General features: G+C 36.3%; 1 protein-coding gene across 3 annotated transcripts in view; it reads left to right on the plus strand.

Annotated features, from left to right (window-relative positions):
- ANGPT1 (angiopoietin 1) overlaps positions 1-24,304 on the plus strand; it is a 243,138-nt gene that overhangs the window by 18,772 nt on the left and 200,062 nt on the right. The gene's annotated exons all lie outside the window — the stretch shown is intronic.

Consider the following 24,304-nt stretch of genomic DNA (forward strand, 5'->3'; position numbering starts at 1 on the left):
AAACAAACTAAGGGTTGCTGGAGGGGAGATGGGTGGGAGGTAGAGTAATTGGGTGATGGGCATTAAGGAGGGCATTTGATGTGATGAGCACTGGGTGTTACATGCAACTGACGAATTACTTACTGAACCCTATGTCTGAAAATAATGATGTACTATATGTTGGCTAACTGAATTTAAATTAAAAAAAAAAAAAAAGAAAAAAAATAGAATGGGGGCAAAGTGGAATTCAGGCATGCTTTTCATCCACCTTCACATAGTAGGATGGATTAAAACACATTAAGGAGAAAAAAATATTCAGTATGTATCTACTTGCTTGACCTGAGTTTTCCATGGAATGCTGACGATCAGCAGCATGTGGCAGATCAATGTTATAGGTGCCCCATAGCTACCGGTAGGATAGGTACATAAATGAATGCATGCTGCGGTGCTCAGATTGTTTAGGGGCAACTTTCAGTCAGTGAAGTGGTCTGAAAGGTTAGTGTTAATGCGGAATAACCAGGACCTTTTCCCAATGTGCAGGAAATTATTAAGTTAAGGAGTACAACTATCTTAATTTTAAGGGTTTCTTTCTTTATGATATCTACCATGTGTGATACTTTTCATCTCCTCTCAAGGGTTAGCTTACAAAAAAAAAAAAGAGAAAAGAAAAGAAAACATTCATTGACAAAATAGCAAATAAATATTAACAGAAGCTGGGAATTGACATCCTATATTTACTGGTATAGTTTGTACTTTATGTGGACACATGATTAGGATGTAATTTATCTCATCCATTTAGCACAATCACATTTCCTGCCAATGAAATTACTGTTGCTTTGTGTATGGTATAAATCAATTTATATGCAAAGAGGAAAATGGATGTCAGATATTCTGTCAGCAAAGCAAATATGAAAATGACATTCTATTTTAAGAAAGGTGCATAGTAACAGACAGGGTGTTAATAAGTCTGCCTTCATTAAGCAGTGTCATTATCCAAACAGATAAGCACATTTTTATAAGTAGTAGGTATTATTATATCCATGTCGTAGATAAACAAACTAAAGACCAATGAAATAAAATGATTTTTAAAAGATTATATATTTACTTTGAGACAGATATAGAATTTGAACCCAGGCATTCTGGGTAGCTAAATCTAAAGCTCTTTATTGTTGATGCCTCTTTTACTTTTCCTTCACAAATTAAAACAAATTTTGATAGAGAATAGGGAAGAGGTTCAAATGAATGATGTTTTCCTCTAAGATTTTGGAGAATATATTCAGAATAAATAACCTTCTTTAGAGATTGGAATAATTTGCCGAACATGTATGAGAATTGCTTTAAGAAAGTTACTGTTAGGAAAACTACTTCCTAGCACTATTCCTGACCAGATACAAAATTTTATTTCAATCTAAAAATATGTCAGATGCAAATAACTAATTATTGTTTTTACATTTTTTTCAAATAAGTGAGTTGCTTACACAAACTGCCTCAATTGATGTTCCCCAGGTATGAGTATACAAATAAAGGTAATATTTTAAACTGGTTTATCTGCATTTTTGCTTATAAATACTACGTTTTAGGGCTAGGCTATATTTCTTTCAATTAAAGGCCAAATAGGAATAAAATATAGTCAATAAAGGAGATTGTTTAACACTTCAGTATTAATGAATTAGGTACTGTTTGTAATATTTTTTGGAAAATGACCATGTGTCATATGTGTCTTTATTTTAGTTTGGTTGTTCAGTATATAAAAGTAAGCATTGATCCCAGCTTTATGTTTAGGAAAAAAGAACAGAAAATTAATAAACACTGTGAAAGTAGAACTGCCTTACTGGCAGTCAAGATTAACTAATGAACTAAGAAGACTTGGATTCAAATAAATAATTAAAGTTGAAAGTGGAAGTGGAAATACCACACTGAGCACTCAAAAAAGCTCTTAACTGAGGATTGAGTATATATAGGAGCTGAGAGGGCTCCATGTCAGAAGGGAAATTATTTTGTGATCATCGTGTTTTATATGGGACTCAAGCTTACATACTTTGAGTTCACAAATTAAACTTGTGCAGTTTATAGGGGAAAAGATCACTATGGAAATTAATTATCTTAAGCATAAAATATCCCTATATATTCTTCTATTTTGAAATGCCTTCTCGTGTATCTAACTGCAAGTCATGGCCAAAAATATGTCAGAGGCAACTAAAAAATTCAAATAAATTCTATAAGGCTATTAAATTGCTTGCACTTAAATAATTCACCAAGTATTTTGAGAATTTCTCGTCTGTTCAGATACAGAATATCTTCTGTGGATACGAGATTAATGTGTGCTTGGTTCTTTTCTGATTACTGGGCAATTGAGAAATCAATGTCAAAGAGGTAATTTTCTATCAGGAGGACATACCAATTCTACTTGTCCACCCAGTGGGGTGTATCAGAATCTTTTAGGAAGGTGTAGTTTGAAAAATCACGTATAGTTTTTAAATTTAGAAACCAAAAAAAAAAAAAAAAAAAAAATCCCCATCATGTTTGGGTACTAAAACTATGCAAAGAAAATATAATTTTTAAATTTAACATAGTAGAAAGAGTAGAAGTTAAAGTTAAAACAAGACTAGAGGGTAATTACTGGTTGTATTTTCCAAAGATGGTTATAATAGCATTATATGTATATATAGTATTATGTCATAAATGGTATCATGTCTGCATGTCATTATGCCATAAAGAATTCCCTTCTCTTTGAATCTGGCTGAGTCATAAAAGGCAATTAAGTTTCCATGTTGTTCGTTACAATACTCGTACTTCGAGCCCTGACCTGCCATATTAGAAGTCCGTCTACCTCACCATGTTGTCAGGAAGTCAAGTCACATAGAGAGGCCATGTGTAGGTTCTCTGGTTAACAAATCCCCATTTTTTAGTCATTCCAGCTAAGGCTGTAGACAGTGAGTGAATGAGCGTTCAGATGATTCCAACCCCCATTCACTCACATTACGTCCAGATGTGGAGTTAAAGTCCCAGGCATCATCAGCAGCCCATTCCCAGTGTGCCTTGTCTGAAATCTTGACCTATAGAGTCTGTGAGCCTAATGAGCATAACGGAATGGTTGTTACAAGCCACTCAGTTTGGAGGTAATGTATTAATGCAACAATAGTGACTGGAATAGCCCCCATTTCCATAGGCATACATGCAAGGGTTTACTGTGGTACATATTACTATGGTAATCCTTGAAGAACAATACATTAGACATGAACTCTGCCTTCCAGAAACTAGCATTTCAGTAAGGCTCACGATAGGTAGAATGTCATAAGTGTTGGCTTTTAAGCCAAAATTTTTACTGCCTTTCTCTATTTTTATAAGGTATTTCAGGTTCACATAAATTAAGATTCAATAAATATAACTTGAAGACTGCATATATCGTTGTGCTCCTTTGAGTAAAATAGTTATTAGTAAGGACTTTTCTTACCTTCAAAATAGAATTTGTAAAAATCCTCTGAGCCTTCCTAAACTCCAAGTCGACCAGATGTCCATAATACCAAAATGATATACTATATAGTTTATGTGAGTCTTAATGCTTCCATTATTTGAAATTTTTCTATCATCTAAAAATTGTAAAAATCTCAGTGAATTCAGATTTTTGAGAATCAAGGCATGAAGCTATTTTATAACTATTTACTACTTAACCTGTCATGTTTAGGCTGTAAGTTTAAATCCAGATGTTTCTGAAAGCTGTTATTGAGCACGGCTGACTGGTGGTCTCCCAAATGTAAAATGAGTTAGCAGCATCTGTTCAATTCCCAGTGGTTTGGAATTCCTGCAATAAAATCCATCCCAGATTTTCCCCTTCTTACTGATGAGCAAAGGATGTGGACTTGAATGAGACAGGTATAGGAACATTCTTTATATGAAGTGCTTTGCTTATTACATTATATATTGGTTGAAACTTACTGGAAAACAACATAACAGTAAATATAAAGAACATAACTATTTTTTTTTATAACTTTTGACTCAGTAATCCTACTTCTGGGAATCATTCCCAAGGAAATAATTCAAAAGAAGTAAAAAGCAATGTATATGAACATATTCATTGCAGCTATCATAGCAGGAACACAGGAAACAAGTATTATTATTTATTTGGTATTTACTATGATACCTTGCACCCGTGATCTCTAACCCTAAAAAATATTCTGAAAGATACACAATATTATCCACAACTTCAAATGAGGAAACCATGCATAATCTCCCACAAGCAGTAAATTGCAGAACCAGCAGACATTTCAACCTAGGATTTTCTGATGAAAAGCCATGTCTTGAGTGACACCATGACTACATCTGTTGAAAATCATATTTTGACAAGAGAAAATTCCCACAAAATGTTGAGTGAATATTTATGTATACCTGAATAATTATAACAATGAAAAATATTAGCTAGTTTATTGAGCATGTAGTATGTACCATACCTGGGACAATTTAAAGATATTAGTTTATTTGATCCTTACAACTCTGTACCTAGATACTGTCATTGTTCTAATTTTAGAAAAACTACATATATTATAGCTCTGACTTTACGTGATGAGAGTAGGTAGTGGAGAGGCGGTTGTGTATTTGTAAGTATATGCATAAAACATTGACAGGAAACACATCCAAAACATTCACAATGATTCCTTTTTAATGGTGCAGTCGAATGTTTTTTGTTTTCTCCTTAATGCCCGTTGTATTTATTTTACAGTATGAACATGTGCCACTTTTATAATCAAAGTAATGTAAGCTTTATTTTTTAAAGAAATATGGGGTATATCTAGATTGAGGTCAAGTGAAGTAGAGATGATGGGAAATTAACCATGTTAAAATTTGCATCAGTTTTCAAAATAACTGTTTCCAGGGCAAGATAAATATGGGTAAGCCTTTAGAAATAGTAACAGAATCAGTAGGTAAAGGAAACCTAGAAGAAATATTTTGGACCAGGGTTTCAGTAACTCCCCCCCTCTCCCAACCAAGCAGCTACCTTCTTATAAGACCAGTTCTGAATCCACTTTCATCATATAGTGTCATTTATTCATTTCTTACCAGTTTTCTCTTCTTTCTTCTCTTTTCTCTACTTTTGTGGATAAATTGATGTTGAAATCTCTGAAAATGGTGAATTACACATAAAAATTGGGTTGGGGTAGTCCTTTTTTATTCAAAGGAAGAAATATATTTTAAATAATTTTATTTATAGAAGGATAAGTTATAAAACAGAAGGTAAATGGGTGACATAGGTTTATAGAATATAAACTCAGGATTAAATGTTCTAGGATTTGATGTAGCAGTGAGAGTGGGAAGGCATATGAAAGAGAGATTAAAGAAGTTATAATTGTATGACATGGTATATATGAAATTACTTTGTAAGATCTTAGTATCTGTCCCAGTGCAAAATGCACTGGGCAATCAGAGTTTCTCCAAAAGTCAAAACCCAATCATGCCATTCTTCTAGTTAAAATGCATTAGTGGCCCCAGAGTACCCTCATATTGAGGTTCAAATACCATACCTTACTTAAACTGGCCTTTAGTCTCATCTCTCATGTTTTCTCCATGGTTCATGATGTTCTAGCCATATCTAAGTCCTAGAAGTTGTATTATGCTATCATGATTTATTCTTCCTTCACTTTGTGCATTCCGTGCTGCAACAAATGCCTTGCATCTCTCCTGCCCCATACTCCTTATAGTATTAAATAAATGGATGGATGTTAAGATGGATGCTCGAAGGGATAAATTAATAAGTAGGTGTGATACTTATTACTAAGTTGGTGTGATAAGTATTGTGGCACTGGGGACTCACTTTTAAGCAATGGAATTTGATAGGAAGGGTGATTAACAAAAATAGAAACTTACTGCCAACTTTTTTTTTTTTAAGTGATCCGTATCAGTTTATTTTATGAGACCTGTACTATTTGGCCTGTAATTTTACATCTTTGTTATCTTCAAATTCCTGTTCCAGATACTAGTGATTAATGATAATATTTTTTTTGAGATTTGAAGGTTCTCTTTATTTACTTATTTTTTTAAGATGAAGTTACTTTATTTTTTTCATTATGTTCAGTTAGCCAACATATAGTACATCATAAGTTTTTGATGTAGTGTTCAGCGATTCATTAGTTGCATATAACACCCAGTGCTCATCACAACATGTGCGCTCCTTAATACCCATCACCCAGTGACCCCATCCCCCCACCCGCCTCCCTTCTGTAACCCTTACTTTGTTTCCCAGAGTCCGCAGTCTCTCATGGTTTGTCTGCCTCTCTGAATTCTTCCTATTTAGTTTTCCCTCCCTTCCCCTGTGGTCCTCTGCTCTATTCCTTATGTTCCACATATGAGTGAAACCATATGGCAATTGTCTTTCTCTGATTGGCTTATTTCACTTAGCATAATCCTCTCCAGTTCTATCTATGTCTATGCAAATGGTAGGTATTCATCCTTTCTGATGGCTAAGTAATATTCTTACTGCCAAATTTTTAAAGGACGTAAACAGTAAAAATGGTAAGAAAATGGTTTTGGATTCTGTACTTGCTTTATCAAAGGATGAATGACCAGAGTTGGGTTTGCAGGGAGAGTGGTCTGCACAGCTCTAATACTTGCCTAAAGTAATAGGGTGGTAAGGTAAACAGATGAAAGGCTGAGGAAAGCAGCTAGAGAATTAGGTAACAGATGAAACTGTGAGGGGACAATCATAATAGCACTTAGGTAAATAAAAATAAAACAAGTCATCATGAAAGATAACACTGATATTTTAGAACTGGGGACATTACAAGGATGCTTTATTCAGGCAATAAGTATTGTGGAAATAGTGTTAAATTATGACTGAAAATCTTTTTGTGTTTGTGTCATATGGAGCTGTTAACTTCATATGACTTTAATTCTAAAATACTACATAAGACAAGATGGACTCCACTTCCATCTTCTCAAATGAGAGGAGGAAAGGACAATCCTAAGGTGCTTTAAGATTTCATAATTCAGGTAGAGGTAAAGAGCCCCAATCTGCCTTCCATTTCTTGGTGTACCCCACTCATTTACAGGTTTTATAGTACGAAATGTGTTAGGGAATTGAGTCGAATTACTCATTAGGTCTAAGGTTAATGAGCCCTACACTCAAGCTTCCAACCACTTAAAAATACATTTGTACTATCAGGCTGGATATATACTTCACTATTCTATTTGTGTTATATATAAATTTAGATAAAGGAATGATTGAATTCTTATAAGTCTGTTTGATCCTTGCAAATTAAGTGAACCCCACTGAAAAAATAAAACTTCATGGTTCCATTTTGAAAATAAAGGCATTAACCATTTCAGTGAAAAATCCATTCAGAGAGGTATTAAGGTACATTAAGAGATATTTGCTGAATTATTTGTTTTTTTTTAATGGACCTGAGCCCAATTTTGTGTTTTCAGGTGGGTCATTACATATTTATAAACATGTGCATTTTGTAATAATGAAATGTGAAATGCTCTTCAGCATTTACCAAGTAGATCATGCCTTATGATGTATTTCATGACTTTGTATGACACAGAGAGATTCCTGCTTAATATTAGGAATATGTGTGCCCTGGTGGTCATGCAAGTTTCAGATAAAATGTTTGAATAGAAATCTGGTTCTGTAAAAACATAGAAATTCCATGTTTCCTGAGCAAGAATAATGGTCTTATAACAGGGAACACGTGAATAGTTAAGCAAATGCATATTTATGCCTAGAAATAAAATATACTCACTGGGAAATTGACATCCTCTTAAAAGCACATACTCCTCCTACAATCTTATGACTTTATATTATGACATCTTATTTACTCAAATGAGTGAAACCCTAGAGAATGGGACACTTCAAACCAGGTGATGACCAGTTCTAGTGGTAGTGGGGATATGGAAGTCATTCATATTCTTTATGATGGAAATGAATGGGGCAAAATTAGAATTGGAAGCCTTCAATTAGCCAAGTCTTCTCTTCTTTAAAACAAGACAAATCGGAGTCTTTGACGTGCTTCCTGACTTTGTTATATATGGAAAAGTGTTATTTCATAATGCATAATGCCTCTGTGTGTGTGTGTGTGTGTGTGTGTGTATACATGTACATAGATTAGCTTTCAGTATTTGATGGATCGTGGTGTGAATTGGGCAGGGTATTTTACCTCTCAGAGCTTCAAACTTCTGCAACTATGTAATAAGAATAGTAATGCTTTCCTCATAAGGTTTTTATGGTGATGATATGAGACAAAATTCACTAAGCACCTAGTAAAGTCTGGCAAATAGCATATGTTTAACAAACTACAACTATTCTTTAAATTTTTAATGTTTTCTTTATAAACTGTACCCAACAAAATTAAGTGATTTTCTGAGGGCTGCATGGTTTGTTAGTAATCAGATGAGTATGGTTTAAGATTCCCTTGTTCAAGTCCCAGTAAACAAATATCTTGTGCAGAAGAATTTAAAATAATTTATATATATGCTCTGCCCTAAAGGACATGAAGTATAACTCCCAACTCCTTAAGTGTAGGGTGCCTACAGTGTTTTCTTTCTAAGCAGTGTTTAAAGGGAGAAAAGAGAGTAACTTTATCTCCTTGAAGCATATAACCCCTGTTTAATCATGTCAAAAATATCAGAAAAATCTGTTACAGGGGTATTCTATAAACTCTTTGACAAGCAGTCTTCAAAAATGTCAAGGTCATCAAAAAAAGCAAGAGTGGGCTAAGGATATACGATGAGTAAAGTGTTATGTTATGGATGGGATCCTGGACCCCCCCCCCCCGAAAAAAAAAGAACATTAGGTAAAACTAAGGAGATCTGAACAAAGTATGGACGTTAGTTAATAAAATGAATAAACAAAGTCAAATCCTAGTGAAAATGTATACTGCCTTAAATTTGATAGACATGCTTGATTATGTTATGTAATGGATTTCTTTAGACATTAAGAAGACATATTAGCTAATTCTGTTGTAACATGAATAATTCTCTCAATAAGAATCTGAGAACAGCTCTGCTTGGCAGTGCTTGATGCTTACAGAAAACTATTTGAAAACAAAAAGACCTACAAAATAATAGATTTTGACTTCTCAGATATGAAGAATCTTTCTTTAAAAGCTTCCTGAAATAAGAGAAATAAGGCTTTTCCTAAAAACCTGGTACACATCCTAATGTTTATGGATGATGTGATAGTTATACAGGAGAGATTACACTTTTGAGAAACAAAGTCCTACATGGGAATATAAACATGAATTTGCCAGGTCACTGAGGACACATTAAGTGCAAATTGATGGATTTTATTACCCTCCTACAATAATGCAAATGAAAAAAATTAGTAAATTTGCTAATAGCATGTACTTAACATTATAGCCTCTATAAATGTCTTTATTCCAGTCCCTTGAGGGTACAGCTTATTCTTTGAGTTAGAAAACTTAGTATATAATTTTTCTTCCAAAAAGTATATTAATTTTCTTTGCCTATCATTAAATAAGCTATAAGTTGTAACAGAACAAGAAATCAAAACTATATCACTTAATTGAAACATTATAAAACAAAATAGTCTCAAATTTTTGTTCTGTTACATCAGATCTATATTTTAGTTTCTGAATATGAATATGGTTTCGACTCCTCTATTCTGTAACAGCTGTAATGAGCAGTACACAGATTATACACAGATCAATTGTGAAATATTCTGTTTATTTTAGCTTACAGAAAGTGGTTAAAGGCCCCACTCAAGCAAGCCAGCAAAATCTGCATCATGTTATCCTTTTGTATGCCTCATGAAAAGGTATTTTTAAGATGTGGTATGGTTTTATCCATATTGCCTGATGTCAAATCTCATTGCTTGGTAACTCGTGACAAACCTGTTGTGGGTTAGCTAGGAGCTTATGAAGTACAGTTTGAAAAGCCAGAAATCTGCCTTAGCTTTCCAGAAAGAAATAGATGGCAGTGGTAAAATTGCATAAATTAGGGATGGAAAAACATTCTAGACTTTGGTCAGTTTAAGGCTAACTTGGGGGTGTGTTTATTGTGCTTTTTAGTTTTCAGAAATGATACAATTTATGGTAGCGTTCTCCACCAGTGTGAGAGTGGTTTTGCCTTAAACTTTTCTGCAAAGACATTCTTTGTATATAATAGTGTCTGTCCTGGACCTTGTGCAAATAGTTTATAAAGCCTGCAGTTAATCAAAATTTTCTCTCCAAGGTTGCATTCATTAGTTTGTTCATTGACTGGCATCTATGCGTGTGAAACATGCTGCCAAAAAAAAAGGGGGACAAAGGTGAGCAAAAACAGACATTATCCCTACACTCATAGAGTGTACAATCTAGTGAGGGAATGGGTATTAATCAGATAAGTCACACAGATAATTTTAATATAATAGGAAGAGATACATGGGACAGTGAGGGTATAACATTAAAGGATTAGGCTTAGTATTTGAACTGTTCAGCTACTAACATGCTAGAGACACTACAAAAATTTACCATAAAAAGGAGGGGGGATAAGGACGTAAAGAAAGCAAAGAACTAAATAAATGAGCCCAATTTGTCTATATTCTGTGTCTGTCTGTGTATTTATGTAAGGGAAGCCCTAGAGTTTTGTTGTTCTGTTCCCACAGGTAACAAGTATTTTGCTCTGGGTTCTCCCAGTTTCTCTGTTATTGCTTCATGCATACAATCCATAGTTACTTTTTTCTTCACCCCTTGAGTCTGACTCTCAAACAGCTATCAAGAACTGAGGACAAAGGGTGGAAACTGGTTATGTACACATAGCCCACACTTGCCAGTTTGATAGATAGCATTCTCATGCATTTATTTTGTAATTTGATCTGTTGGAGGGTTTCCTTCCACTTAAACCAGGCCTCATATAATATTTGAGGAGTCTACACTTCAGGGAGAATGTAAGTTCAAGAAATGGTAGAGGATTGTGTTCCATTGCCAAACTTTGGCTGAAATTTTCTTTCAGTTATGACATTTATATTTATTTAGATGTAGCTTGTTAGAAGCTCACCCCATTCATCAGCATAAAGCTGCTACAACATCTAGTGTGGGTGGGCAGTGAGAGATTTTGAAATAACTGTATTCTGTAACCTTCTGGATAAAGGTCCTGTTGTTATTTTTGCTACTAATATTATGTATAGGTGATATTCATAAAATTGCTTTTAAAAATTAGCAAATCCAAATGAAATGTGACCAGTGACAGAAATATACTAAAGGATATGTCTATACAAATTATTTGGAATGACTGTTTTTATTGAAGAGGCTTGTCAGTTCATCATAACAGCTGCTTTGAATGACTTTTTTGTTTTGATTTGACCAAGGCAAAAAAATAAATAAAAAGAAGTACCCCATTTCTCAGAATCCCAGTCTTGTACTTTAATGTTGGGAGGAAACCTGAAGGTTACCTAAGTTCACCTCACCCAGCACTGACAGTTCACTTTAGCTTGATCATGGGTAGCAAAAGGCAGGTAGATAATTCCACTCTAATGCAATTATGAATATTAAGAATTTTTCGAGGCGTTCCAAGATGGTGGAGGAGCAGGAGACCTAAAGTTCGTCTGGTCCCAGGAATTCAGCGAGAGAGCTACCAAACCATTCTGAATACCTATGAACGCAACTGGAGAACGAAGAAAAGAGTAGCAGAAACTCCATGAACAGAAAAGCGACCACTTTCTGCAAGGAGGAGAAAAGATGGCAGAGGAGTAGGAGACCCTTTCTCAGCTGGTTCGAATCAAGCTGGATATCTACCAGACCATCCTGAATGCCAATAGAATCAGCCTGAGACGCAGTAAGATACACCTGAATCTCTACAAATGAACATCTCCAGCGCTGAGTATTGAGGTATGAAACAGGGACCTGTGAATCCACGCACAGATATAGGAAGATAAACAGAAGGGGGAGGGAGCCTCCGCGCTCGGGCGCCAGGAAGCAATAGCCCCTTGTGCTGGGTAGCGGGCTGGACTTGCGGACCGGCACCCGCAAGACAGCTGACTGAGACAGTGAGCCTGGGAACACGCGTGTCCAAACTGAAAACAGGAGATCCGGACCGCACACTCGAACTAGACTGAAACCGAGAGCTCGGGAGTGCACGCGTGACCAGACTGAAAACTGGCGCTCCAGAGTGCATGCAAACCATACTGAAACACGGAGCTCGGGAGCGTGTGTGAGAACGGGGCGGCAGGCAGTGTTAGAAGCACAAAGGACAGAGATGCGCCGGCCCTGGAAATGAGGGCTGGGACACAGGCTGTGGGGCGCACATCCCGGGTCACTGCAGGGTTTTAGCAGCACCGACAAAAACAGAGTTAAAGTAGCCAAGAGAGCTCGGTGGAGAGCGAACTACGATCTCTCAGCTCTGAGACAGAGGCTAGGATACGGCCACTGCTGCTCTGACTCTCAAAAGAGGCACAGAAAACCGCGAGGGAAAGCCGCCAGAGAACAAAAGCCTGGAAATACCAGCTCACATTGTGCCCATCCCCATCCCCCCTCGCAGGGGACGGGGCAACTCTACCCAAACAGGGTTTCCTGAATTTCAGCGTGGCAGGCCCCTCGCCCAGGAAGCAGGCTGAAAAATCAGGAAGCCAACATCCCTAAGGTCCCTATAAAACAAGTGCACACTGCCTGTGTCCTGGTCAATAACTTGGGCTCTGGGCATCCCCACAACCTCTCCTCATCAGAATGATGAGAAGGAGAAATACCCCCCAGCAAAGAAAAGATAATGAGTCTGTGGCCTCTGCTACAGAACTGATGGATATGGATATAACCAAATTGTCAGAAATGGAGTTCACAGTAACAATGGTCAAGATGATGTGTAGGCTTGAAAAAACTATTAATGAAAATATTAACGAGAATATAGAATTTCTAGGGGCAGAAATGAGAGCGAGTCTGGTAGAAATTAAAAATGCTATGAATCAAATGCAGTCTAAACTAGATGCTCTGACAGCCAGGGTAAATGAGGCAGAAGAACGAATTAGTGAATTGGAGGATGGGATGGTAGAAGAGAAAGTTAAAACAGAAACTTGCCTTGAAAAAATCCAATCTCAAGAATGTAGATTACGGGAGATTACTGACTCAATGAAATGTTCCAATGTCAGAATCATCAGCATCCCCGAGGGGGTGGAGAAAGAGAGAGGTCTAGAAGAGATATTTGAACAAATTGTAGCTGAGAACTTCCCTAATCTGGCAAAGGAAACAAGCATTCGTGTCCAGGAAGCAGAGAGGACCCCTCCCAAGGTCAATGAGAATGGACCTACACCAAGTCACGTCATAGTGCAATTAACAAATATTAGATCCAAGGATATAGTATTGAAAGCGGCCAGGGAGAAGAAAATCCTTACGTACAGAGGGAAAAATATCAGAATAACATCAGACCTGTCTACAGAGACCTGGCAGGCCAGGAAGGGTTGGCAGGGTATTTTCAAAGCTCTATCTGAGAAGAACATGCAGCCAAGGATCCTTTATCCAGCAAGGCTGTCATTCAGAATTGATGGAGAGATAAGGACCTTCCAGGATCGGCAGAAACTGAAGGAATTCGTAACCACCAAACCAGCCCTACAGGAGATATTAAGGGGGTTCTATAAAAGTAAAAAGGCCCCAAGAGTGATACAGAACAGAAATTTACAATCTATAGAAACAAAGACTTCACAGGAAACATGACATCATTAAAATCATCTCTCTCAATAATCACTCTCAATGTGAATGGCCTAAATGCTCCCGTAAACGCCACAGGGTTGCAGATTGGATAAAAAGAAATGACCCATCCATTTGCTGTCTGCAAGAGACTCATTTTGAACGTAAAAATACATCCAGACTGAAAGTGAAGGGATGGAAAATCATTTTTCATGGCAATGGACCTCAAAAGAAAGCTGGGGTAGCAATTCTCATATCAGACAGATTGGATTTTAAACTAAAGACTGTAGTGAGAGATACAGAAGGACACTATATTATTTTTAAAGGATGTATCCAACAAGTGGATATGACAATTATAAATATCTATGCCCCCAACAGAGGAGCAGCTAAATACACAAGCCAACTCTTAACCAGAATAAAGAGATATATAGATAAAAATACATTAATAGTAGGGGACCTCAACACTCCGCTCTCAGTAATAGACAGATCACCTAAGCAGAAAATCAACAAAGAAACAAGAGCTTTGAATGACATACTAGACCAGATGGACCTCATAGATATATATAGAACACTACATCCCAGAACAACAGAATACTCATTCTTTTCGAATGCACATGGAACTTTCTCCAGAATAGAGCATGTACTGGGTCACGAAACAGGTCTTAACCGATACCAAAAGACTGAGATTATTCCCTGCATATTCTCAGACCACAATGCTTTGAAACTGGAACTCAATCACAAGCAAAAATTTGGAAGAAACTCAAACACTTGGAAACTAAGAACGATCCTGCTCAAAAAATGATTGGGTAAACCAGGAAATTAAAAATCAGTTTAAACAATTTCTGGAGACCAATGAGAATGAAAACACATCGGTCCAAAACCTGTGGGACACTGTGAAGGCGGTCCTAAGGGGCAAATACACAGCCATCCAAGCCTCACTCAAAAGAATAGAAAAATCTAAAATGCAGTTTTTATATTATCACCTCAGGAAGCTGGAGCTGGAACAGAAAAATAGGCCTAACCCACGCACAAGAAGGCAGGTGATCAAGATTAGAGCAGAGATCAATGAATTAGAAACCAGGAGCACAGTAGAGCAGATCAGCAGAACTAGAAGCTAGTTCTTTGAAAGAATATACAAGATCGATAAGCCACTGGCCAGACTTATTCAAAAGAATAGAGAAAGGACCCAAATTAATAAAATTATGAATGAAAGGGGAGAGATCACAACCAACACCAATGAAATAGGAAAGATCATTAAAACTTTTGTTAACAGCTTTATGCCAATAAATTAAACAACCTGGAAGAAATGGATGCCTTCCTGAAAGCCTATAAACTACCAAGACTGAAACAGAAAGAAATTGATTATTTAAACAGACCAATTAATTATGAAGAGATTGAGTCAGTGATAAACAACCTTCCAAAAAACAAAACTCCAGGCCCGGATGGTTTTCCTGGGGAATTCTACCAAATATTCAAAGAAGAAATAATACCTATTCTCCTGAAGCTGTTTTAAAAAATAGAAACAGATGGAAAACTACCAAACTCATTCTATGAGGCCAGTATTACTTTGATCCCCATACCAGGCAAAGACCCCATCGAAAAGGAGAATTATAGACTGATTTCCCTGATGAATATGGATGCCAAAATTCTCAACAAGATCCTCGCTAGTAGAATCCAAAAGTACATTAAAGGAGACCAAGTGGGATTCATCCCTGGAATGCAAGGGTGGTTCAGCATTCGCAAATCGATCAGTGTGATAGATCATATCAACAAGAAAAGAGTCAAGAATCATATGATCCTCTCAATTGATGCAGAGAAAGCATTTGACAAAATACAGCATCCTTTGCTGATTAAAACTCTCCAGAGTGTAAGGATAGAGGGTACATTCCTCAATCTCATAAAAACCATCAATGAAAAGCCTACAGCAAATATCATTCTCAACGGGGAGAAGCTGAAAGCCTTTCCCTTAAGATTAGGAACACGACAAGGATGCCCACTCTCGCTATTATTATTCAACATAGTACTAGAAGTCCTTGCAACAGCAATCAGACAATAAAAGGTATCCAGGTCGGCAAAGAAGAAGTCAAACTGTCTCTCTTCGCAAATGACATGATACTCTATATAGAAAATCCAAAAGACTCCACCCCCAAACTACTAGAACTTATAGAGCAATTCAGTAATGTGGTGGGATACAAAATCAATGCTCAGAAATCAGTTGCATTTCTGTACACGAACAATGAGACTGAAGAAAGAGAAATTAGGGAATCCTTTCCATTTACAATTGCACCAAAAATCATACGTTACCTCGGAATTAACTTAAGCAGAGACGTAAAGGCCCTATATTCTAGAAACTACAAATCACTCTTGAAAGACATTGAAGAAGACACAAAAAGATGGAAAAATATTCCATGCTCATGGATCAGAAGAATAAACATAGTTAAAATGTCTATGCTATCCAGAGCAATCTACGCTTTCAGTGCCATCCCAATCAAAATACCAATGACATTTTTCAAAGAACTGGAACAGACAGCCCTTAAATTTGTGTGGAGCCAGAAAAGACCCCGAATCTCCAAGGAATTGTTAAAAAGGAAAAACAAAGCTGGGGGCATCACGTTGCCGGACTTCAAGATATACTACAAAGCTGTGATCACAAAGACAGCATGGTACTGGCACAAAAACAGACACATAGACCAATGGAACAGAATAGAGAACCCAGAAATGGACCCTCGGCTCTTTGGGCAACTAATCTTTGATAAAGCAGGAAAAAACATCCGGTGGAAAAAAGACAGTCTCTTCAATAAATGGTGCTGGGAAAATTGGACAGCTATATGCAAAAGAATGAAACTTGACCACTCTCTCACACCATACACAAAGATAAACTCCAAATGGTTGAAAGACCTTGATGTGAGACAGGAATCCATCAAAATCCTAGAGGAGAACATAGGCTGCAACCTCTTTGACATCTGCCACAGTAACTTTTTTCATGACACATCTCCAAAGGCAAGAGAAACAAAAGATAAAATGAACTTGTGGGACTTCATCAAGATAAAAAGCTTCTGCACAGCCAAGGAAACAGTCAAAAAAACTAAGATGCAGCCCACGGAATGGGAGAAGATATTTGCAAATGACACTATAGATAAAAGACTTGTATCTAAGATCTACAAAGAACTTTTCAAACTCAATGCATGTGAAACCTAATCAAATCAATAAATGGGCAGAAGATATGAACAGACACTTTTCCAATGAAGACATACAAATGGCTAACAGACACATGAAAAAATGTTCAAAATTATTAGCCATCGGGGAAATTCAAATCAAAACCACCTTGAGATACCACCTTAACACCAGTTAGAATGGCAAAAATGGACAAGGCAAGAAACAACAAATGTTGGAGAGGATGTGGAGAAAGGGGATCCCTCTTACACTGTTGGTGGGAACGCAAGTTGGTACAGCCACTTTGGAAAACAGTGTGGAGGGCCCTTAAAAATAAAAATAGAGCTACCTTATGATCCAGCAATTGCACTACTGGGTATTTACCCCAAAGATACAGGCATAGTGAAGAGAAGGGTCATATACACCCCAATGTTCATAGCATCAATGTCCACAATAGCTAAATCGTGGAAGGAGCTGAGATGCCCTTCAACAGATGACTGGATTATGAAGCTGTGGTCCATATATACAATGGAATATTACTCAGCTGTCAGAAAGAATGATATCTCAGCTTTTGCAGCAACATGGACGGGACAGGAGGAGATTATGCTAAGTGAAATAAGTCAAGCAGAGAAAGACAATTATCATATGGTTTCACTCATCTATGGAACATGAGAGATAGGAGGATTGGTGGGAGAGGGAGGGGAGGAATTAAGGGGGGGTAAACAGAAGGGGGAATGAACCATGAGAGACTGTGGACTCTGGGAAACAAACTGAGGGCTTCAGAGGGGAGGGGAGTGGGGGATTGGGGTAGGCCGGTGATGGGTATTAAGGAGGGCACATATTGCATTGTGCACTGGGTGTTATATGCAAGTAATGAATCATGGAACATTGCATCAAGAACTGGGGATTTACTGTATCGTGACTACTATAACAAAATAAATATTATTAAAAAAAAGTGACAAGAAAAATTTCTTTTTATCGAGTTGTAGCTTCCATTAATTTTCTTATGGAAAAAAACCCCATGTCTTTCTCATCTTCATAAATGCCTTCAAATATTTGGTATCAAAGTAATCTTAGACAACTTACTTTTTCTGAGCATCAGATTCTTTATTTGAAAAAAGGAAGCTAATACTATGACCTCCTGGGGTTTATGAAGGAGTCAAAGCAAACAACGTGTTTAAAGTGTCTCCAACACACTCCAGCACATAGAAAACACTACTTTATCAATGTTGTGATTATTATAGTATCGTTGTTTTATGGCTGTTTTACCTCCCTAACATTTCTTTTTGCCTAGCTATGCATTCTTTGCCTCTTTATCTGTTCTTAATAGACTTAGGTCAATTTTACCTTAAATTGTAGAGCTGAACGCAATATCTACACATGGTCCTGACAGTGCAGAAAAGCATGGGACTGTTTGGTTCATTGTTATGGACATTCTGTTTCTTTTGTTTCAACCTACACATTACCCATTTTTAGTAGCTTTATTATACCAGTGGATAACACTATCCCAAATAAGTCCCCAAGTTTGTTTATATGAACAACTTTTAAACATGTCCTTCTTCATCTATCCCTTTTTTTTTTTTTTTTTTTTTTTGGAAGGGGGGTTTTCATTTTAAACTAAAGGCAGGACTTTGAATTTATCTATATTAAATTGTATTTTCCTTTGGGTGTGCTTATTGTTTTAGCTGCTAAGAACTTTAAGAATGATTAGTTTCTTGTCTGGCAAATTATATTTTAATCATAACTTTTGGTCATTTGCACATTTGACAAGTCTGTGTTTTAAATCTTTAGTCAAACCATGATGTTGGCTAACACAATGATTAGGATTAGCATTTCAACATTATATTTACAATCTAGCAAGAGAAAATGAAGTCCTAATTAAAAGTAGTAATGATGGGGTGGAGGATATTAGAGATTGAATTTGGATGTTTTCCCGATTCAGGTAAATGATTAAATCATTTGGTTTTCCTTGGTTTTAGAAACGATTCCTTTTTCTTAATTATTTTCTCACTGTCAGCTACAATGTATGGGACACATTGGGCCTGGCAGTTTTAGGATCAGAGCTAAGAGGAGCAATAAATAACAATAGCCTTTAGAAGAGTAAAACCCTACTTTAGTAGGAATACCAGGGAGGTTATTCTTTTCAGCCATAGAATCAGGCTTGTCAGTCTCCATGTGCTGGATGACAAACTCCTTGGAGATATGTCACTTTAGGAAGGAATTAATATTCACTAGTGACAGTGGACACTTTTGAGATTGAAAGTGTGCTCCATTGTTAGTTTTTCCAGGACAGTAGGCATAAACAGGACTGTAAAGCAAAATATCATATTTCTGACTCATATTTTATATTCAGAAAAATGGGTATTTAAGTAATTGAATTGCACTTTAGAACTTATTGGAAATTTAAATGTCCTTTTGTTCACTTTTTCCCTTCATACAAAAAGCTTCTCTTTCGGACCAACCTCTCACAGTCCATATTATAACGCTCTGGGTAGATGAATTTTTAATGTACATGAATGCTTTCAGTGCCGGCAATGGTATTATCAGTAGGGGTAGTAGAAAGTCTCCCAGAGGGCTTGGCTTAGCAGTTCTAAGCAATAGACAGCTCTAGATGGAAGTCTTTACTGGAACTTGTTCCTCATAATGCACCTCCTAGTATGTGTAAGTTGAATTAGTGTCCACTTAGCAGCTTCCTAACTATTTGGAGATAGTTAAGTGGAAAGAGTTAAGTGAGTGATGTGATGGCAGGAGTACAGCAATGGACCCTTGCCCCAAATTGCATTTGAAATGCTACCAGTTGGAGTGGCACTTGCATTTAGGATCATTTCTCCCTAGGAGAATAATTTGGTTATCTGGATTGTTTTTCTTTGCATATGAATGCTGTTGACAACCTCAACAGATGCTTTGTTGCATCTATTTAGAAATGGCAGTGTGTAGTGAATGGACAAATAGTGTGAACTTAGACTTATCAGTCAGTGTGTATTGAAGTGGAGAAAATATTTAGTTACTTGCTTATCTTTTGGTGAAATTCTGTTATTTTAAAAAATATTCCATGTTGAAATATTTAACCAGACTGTACCTTCTTAAACCACTTCTCTTAATTCTTTAATGTAAGATCAAATACTGACTCTGGGAAACTTCCATGTTTACTATATTCTAGCTCCTTGTTCTCTGTCCCTTCCCAACCCATTATCATGCTCCACATGATGTGTTTTTTTTCCTTTCTTACTCTCCTCCTGACAATACTAGTATTAATTGCATACTTAACTATATTCCAAGCTCTGTCTACAAGGTTTTACCTATATTAACTCAGTTAGTCCTTACCAGAAACTTAGGAGAGTGCAACCATTGTCATTCCCATTTCAAAGGAGAAGAAACTGGGCTGTTGAGAGTTAAGGAAATTGTCCAAAATTGTAAAGCCCTATGTCCCAAAAAGTCTGATTTCAAGTTTGGGCTTATAACCATTATCTTAGACTGCTGCTCTAGATCAGCACCTGGAAGTCAAGAGCAAGCTTTTGTCTTGGTATTATCGACATCTGTAATACTGCCTAGCGCATAGTAGGGACTTAATAAATGAGTCTGGAATAAATGAATAAAGGAATGACTCCCTATTTTCTACTTATATTAAGTATTTTGAGTGATAGAAGACAAAGATCATCAAGATTTTAAGATTGTAGAGGACTTTACAAACTTGTTTTATGCAAGCTTTTATTTGTACTTGGAAAAACCATGATACGTAGAGGTAAGTCAGATGCATAAGATCACGTGTAATTTAGCTAACATTTTTAAAACTCCCACTGCATGCTAGAAACAATTTTAGATGCTTTACATGTATTATCCTGTCTAATCCTCATCTAAGTGGATATTCTTATTATGCCATTTTAGAGATGAGGAAAACGAGGCATAAGGAGATTATCCAGTGTTTCATATATGTTAGGTAGCAGAGTAAGGAAAAGCATCCAAGTTGACTAGCTTCAGAATTCCTGCTGTTACCTACCACACTAAATTAGCATATCTGATTACTGCCAGATGTAGCCTGAAGTGAATGCTAACTCTCAGTCTTTCCATATTTATCATCTGTATATTAAAAAAAAAACCCCACACACCTATTTTAAAGTTTATCTGAAACTTTATCTAAATTTTGTAATACATTTAATATTTTATTTTATTTGAGCTTTTAAAGTCTTGATCTTTAGACTATGTTCTACATGTCTACAAATGTTGCTGAGAGAAATCCTTATGCAGTTTTTAAAGCAATTCTTTAATTTATTTTAGAGAACTTTCACTTTTTATTGAGGGTTTCATTTATTTATTTGTCAGAGAGAGAGAGAGAGCACAAGCAGGGAGAGTGGCAGGCAGAGGGTGAAGCAGGCTCCCTCCTGAGCAAGGAGCCCAACACAGGACTTCATCCCAGGACCCTGGGATCATGACCTGAGCCAAAGGTAGACACTTAACCAACTGAACCACCCAGGCGTCCCTAGAGAACTTGCATTTTTAAAAAGGTTTTTTATGAGTACCCTAAAATTGTCAATTGTCAGCAGCTGTACATAAGAATTGAAATATATTATGTGTGTATAAATACACATATATAATATGTGTATGTGTATATATATGTATGTGTGTATAGATGTATGTGTATATAGATGTATGTGTATATATATACATATATATGTAAAATCTTTAAATATTTGGTCCTTCAATATAGGTTTATGAAATTTGCCCTGCAGCTGCTGGTTTCCATTGAAAACAAAAGATAATGGCATAATGACAATGTTGACACCTTTCATTTATTTGCAGATAGTTGTGTTATTATTGAGAGGATGTTGTTAATAGAATTCTTATGGGTCCTAGATGAACTGGGATGCATTTTAATTTTCAGGAGGGCATTTGGGTACTGTATTAATTTTTTATACTGTATAATAAGTTATTCAGAATTTAGTAGCTTATAACATTGTCTCACAGTTTTTGTTGTTGAGCAGTCTGGACACAGCTCAGGTGAGTCCTCTGCTTCATGGTTCCCCATGAGGCTATAATCAAGATATTGGCCATGACTGTGGTCTCTCATCTGAATGTTTGAGAATTCACTTCTGAGCTTACCTGGATTCAGTTCCTTGTGAGTGATTGAGCTGAGGGCCATAGTTCATTGCTACATGGACCTCTCCAGCATGCAACTTAATTCATCAGAGCATCCATGCTTAAAAGCATTAGAGTCTGTTAGGAAGCTAGAAGTCACAGTCATGCAAACTGATTGCTTGAGTGACATCTCATTAATTTTGCCATAGTTTATTGATTAGAAACAAATCATTCAACCCAGCCCATGTTCTAGGGGAAGAAATTACACAAATTTGTAAATTTTAGGATGCAGGGAAAATTGGGGTCCATCTTAGAAGTCTGCCTACCACAGAGGCAGAAATGCGAACTTTCTTTCATTAGTATAAGAGAATAGAGGGAAATATAGCTTAATTTTAATGTTTATTTTTCAATCCTCAATTTATCATTTCCTTTTCTTTTAGAGTTGTTTTTTGAGGGGATTGATTGGTTGGTTTGTTGGTTGTTTTATGCTTATTATTAACTTATGGATTGGGGGGAAAAAGCTTCATTAAAAGTTTTTCCCTTCTATTGGGGTTGTATTGAATAGTTGAATAGGAGCAAATCATTTTTGTGTGCCCTGATTTGTGATTCATAAGCCTTTTACTCTTAAATAACCCTCCAAACCCAGGAGTCACATTTTATTCCTTTACATGTGGAGCCCCAGATGTGAAAGTCTTATGATCACCTGTGAGATTGGGAAACATGTGCCAGCAACCTCAGCTGTAAAGATCTTACACATTTAATTCCTCAATTTCTAAAGTCCTCTCTGCTATCTGCTCTAAAGAGCCATCTGTGGATATATATTTTTATACTAACCCTATAACTTAGTATTTTTTTTTTGTGGCTGAACCAATTATCTAGTCATGTTGGTTCTTCCAAGGGAAGCTTAAGTAATGTTCGTGCTACCTAGAGCCGATCTGCGCTGCTTAAGAGATGCTTTCAGAAGTCCTAGTGGGACCTATTTCAGATTTGGCCTTCAGCTTTGGCTCTGTTTCCTCTCTTTCTCCACATCATCATTGCCAAGGTTATTGCTGTTGTCGTTACCATCTAAAAGCATGTACTCATTTTTCAAGTAAGCCATAAAGGGCCAATAATTCACTTTACCCCTAAGAATATGGAACTAAGACAAGTCTTGCACTATGTCTTCCTGAAGGTTTATAGTGCAAGGCAAAGTTCTCATATCATGATTATATAGTTAATAAATAAAATGTTGACCACATAAGTGTTCTTAACTAGTTGTTTGTTTCGTAAACTGACACTTCCTGCACTTGTTTGCTGTGTTCTTCAATAAAAAATGAATATAAATAAGATATCTATTGACTTGTTTTGAAAATAGAATGGCCTCTAAAACATTCTGTGTGTTTCAGTGTATAGAGAAAGCCCTTTCACCAATAAAAATTTATTTATGTATTTATTCATTCATGTATTTATGAAAACAGAACCATCAACAAGCAAAATATAATTTGCATCTGGAATTTATTGACTGTTTATGGCATACTTTGGCCACAGCATGTATCTATATGAATGTAAGTTAAAGGTAACTGGATTTGGAAGGATAGGCTTGGTAACATTAAACCCATTATATAGTGAGGTTGTGCAATTATTTTTTTAATGCATTGTATTAAGATACCAGTGATTTTTAAGTGGCATCATTATTTTAGATAAAGGAATAAAATACTACCAATTCAATGATGACACTATAATTTTTTATCCCTTGATTGTAATATATATCCTGACCTGGAGAAGTTAAAATGTGGTAGGATTGCATCTCAAGCTGATCAATAGCTAATTAATTCAAGAGAGGAAGAGACACTGAATTGTTTTAAGAACCCATTGCAAATACTGACAAGTGGCCTGCTGCTTAGAGTTTTTAATACTAAGGTGCCTTTCACTAAAATTTAATTGAGGTTTGTCTTACTGTAATTAACCACCTAAGTTTCTCAAACTTTCCCACTGAGGTGCTCCTAGGCTCGTAGGCAGAGAGAGAGAATGAAAACCTGAGTCTGCACGTATAGCCGTAAGTGATCCAGCCCAATACAAAATTTATAAATATTAATAAGATAGCAGAAAATATGCTGAATTACCTATTTATCAATTATTAATTTTTAATATAAAATACTTCCTTTATTTATACATTTTTAAGTAAAATTAACCTTCAAAAAGATGTTTTATATTTTTCCTGTGGTTCTGTGTCCTAGACACACTGCAGTATGCCTGAGGTTTCAAGTGTCCTTGGAGACTCAGGCAACCAGAGGCACTATATAGTCTTAGCAAAGGATCTTCATGATTTTTGAGTATTCCCCAACATATAATGAGGCCAAAAATAAATAACATAGTCTCATTAATGAGTATTAATATAAATTTTCTGTATTGGACTCCTTCCAGGCACTGCCTTCTTATGAAGAGTTATGTTTATTAGGATTTAATTGAAAATTATATCTAAATGAGAGAAAACTAGAATTGCCTCCCTTGATCATAAA

Source organism: Ursus americanus, chromosome 9, assembly GCF_024610735.1.
Source record: "Ursus americanus isolate L20-20 chromosome 9, mUrsAme1.1.p, whole genome shotgun sequence".
In the NCBI taxonomy this organism is placed as follows: domain Eukaryota; kingdom Metazoa; phylum Chordata; class Mammalia; order Carnivora; family Ursidae; genus Ursus; species Ursus americanus.